Below are 2,412 nucleotides of genomic sequence, written 5' to 3'. Positions count from 1 at the left end.
GTTAATTATTTTACCAAAAATAATCTAAAAAACATATCTTGCATCATTGCATTGAATCCCCATATAATGTTTTTTGGTCTTGCCAGTCTAAGTTTGAGTAAATAGATAATATATGCGGTTAATTAACAGTAATTAGGTGTCAGATTGGTCTTACGACAATGAAAAGCAGTTGCCAAAAAACGATGCAGCACAATGTCACGTTTTTTGTTTGTTTTTTGAGCAGAATTCCTTTTGTTTTGTTTTTTACTAAAACATGTAAGAGCAGAACAATGCAGACGGTGTAACATTATTTTAGTCCCTTCTAGACAAACAATTCCGGATATCGCATGCAAACTTGAAACTTGCCGTGGAAATTTATGTTTTCTTTACCAAAATACCAAATCACATTACTTTTTGTTTTTTGGAAATGAAATAATAATAAATAAGTCTTTATACCTTAGTTTGAAAATAAACTTAGAAGCAATTTAACACTATATTATCCCTCCCGAAAACTAAGGCTATACGGTAAATCTATCTCGGCAGCCATGACGGCGAAGCAGAAAAATAGTTGGTCTATGTGACGAATTACCTCCTCTTTGTTTATGTTGCCCCTCCCCTTTGGCAACTGAGTCATTGAAACTTTCTTGTAAAAAAATTCAGTAAATAAAACCTTAGGTCTGGTCTGTCTGTGCGTCTTCTCCTTATCTCCCCCTGCTCCCAGTATTGCTGTCTCCACTTACTCAAAGCTCCCTTATACCTATTACGATGACACAGTAAGCTGATGTTTCATTCCTACGGTGTGTATATGTATATATAACTGCCTCTCTATATATATATGTATATAGAAACAACCCCCCTCTCACCGCTGCCCAGGTTGGTTTCTAATAATCTTACCATTTCACCCTCTCCCTCTCGTTTAATATCTACATATCTATCACAATTTCCTTCTCCCACTCTTTCTCTCTAAATTTCCTCCTCCCCATTCCATTTCGTTCACTTTGTACAGTTCTTTCTTTCACTTTCTAAATCTCTTTCACTTGTCTCTCTCTTTCCCTCTTTTTATATTTACATTTTCAAAAATTTCTTTTTCTTACTTTTTCAATTTATTTTTCATTTACATTTTCACTTTTTCAAAAATTTTCTCGAACTTCTTACCACAACCACCGACATCACTAGAGAATCTCTTATATAGTCGCTCGAACTGTTAGAAATAGCAGCCAAATATCACTTAAAATACATCCCTACCGTCTTAAAAAAGGAAGGGACATATGAGATAATGCAGTCCTTGATACCTTTATTAGACGTGATGGTCACGGTTGGAATGTTGTTAATCATTGGTCTGCTCTCTCGGAACTGACCAGGGGCTATACAATAACAATATCATTACTACGAATCACCACCAGTACAAACAACACTGCCTCCACCACCACCAGCACCTTATTTGTACACTTTCTGGTTGGGATGGAAAAAAGAAATCTTGTTAATACTGAGAGCAAACAACCTGCTACATGGCACAACTTAAAAGACATCGTCACAGTCAAAACAAAAACAACCACAATCACCATCACCATCACAAACAGTCCACGAATATCCTACTACAGCCATGACCACCACCACCACATCATCATCATCATCATCATTTATCAGTGCCAATGTAATAACGCCATCATCACCACCACCATTCACGGTAAAAAAAACAACATCACTAACACCACCACCACCATCATCATCGTCATCACCTCTGTTCATTATTCATTTAACATCTCTTTCAAATTACCTGTCCTTTCTTAACCCAAACACTAGTCTTCTAATTACTGAACCAACATTGTTGTTGTAGTTATTGTTGATGTTGTTGTTGTTGTTGATGAACCCCAGGTAAATACTGCTTGAGCAGACTAACGATCGAAACGATTCCAGCCGTGACCATTCCGTCGTTTTTGCATTACCAAGAAATGGCCTTGTCTAACAACACATTCTCTCTTTGAAATATCTGCTTTTGAGGCAAATTTGGCTGTTTTTTTCTAATAGTTAGAGTGACCCTGTATAGGCTCCCTTGTTAACGTCTTGATGTTGTTGTTGTTGTTGTTGTTACTACTACTACTGCAGGAATTACAGTTGCTCCAGGTCACTCATGTAGTATATTTAATTATCATAGACTGTATGGTGAGCACTACAGCATACATAGTAGGTGCGTCTTCCCCATCCCCACCCAGTCGAGTTCACAACCCAGTTTCAATTCTCAATCCAAGCCGATTATTTTGGCTTATGTGTTTTATTACCTTGATGGACTTTGCCTCTCATCCATGTGAGGTACCAGTTAGATAATGGGGGATGCCCCATCATATTCAGCTAAAACCCTTCAAGGTGTTTTTTGTTAAATCAACATTACCACTCAGTCCACTGATAGAAACCAGAGGAATGAATGCTACCAAA

At 37.4% G+C, this 2,412-nt stretch overlaps 1 protein-coding gene across 2 annotated transcripts in view; it reads left to right on the top strand.

Annotated features, from left to right (window-relative positions):
• Positions 1–611: 611 nt before the first annotated feature.
• Positions 612–2,412, top strand: part of LOC106868325 (uncharacterized) — an 18,762-nt gene continuing 16,961 nt past the window's right edge. Inside the window, exon 1 of one of the 2 annotated variants that reach the window (XM_014913520.3) lies at positions 612–776. The gene's annotated coding sequence lies outside the window, so the exon portion shown is untranslated. Of the gene's footprint in view, positions 853–2,412 lie in introns of both variants that reach the window. The other variant, XM_014913521.3, reaches the window with a different exon arrangement.

Source organism: Octopus bimaculoides, chromosome 14 (assembly GCF_046866305.1).
Source record: "Octopus bimaculoides isolate indiv1 chromosome 14, ASM4686630v1, whole genome shotgun sequence".
Lineage (NCBI taxonomy): Eukaryota > Metazoa > Mollusca > Cephalopoda > Octopoda > Octopodidae > Octopus > Octopus bimaculoides.
Note: the sequence above shows the minus strand (reverse complement) of the source record. Positions and strands in the feature narration are given on the sequence as shown.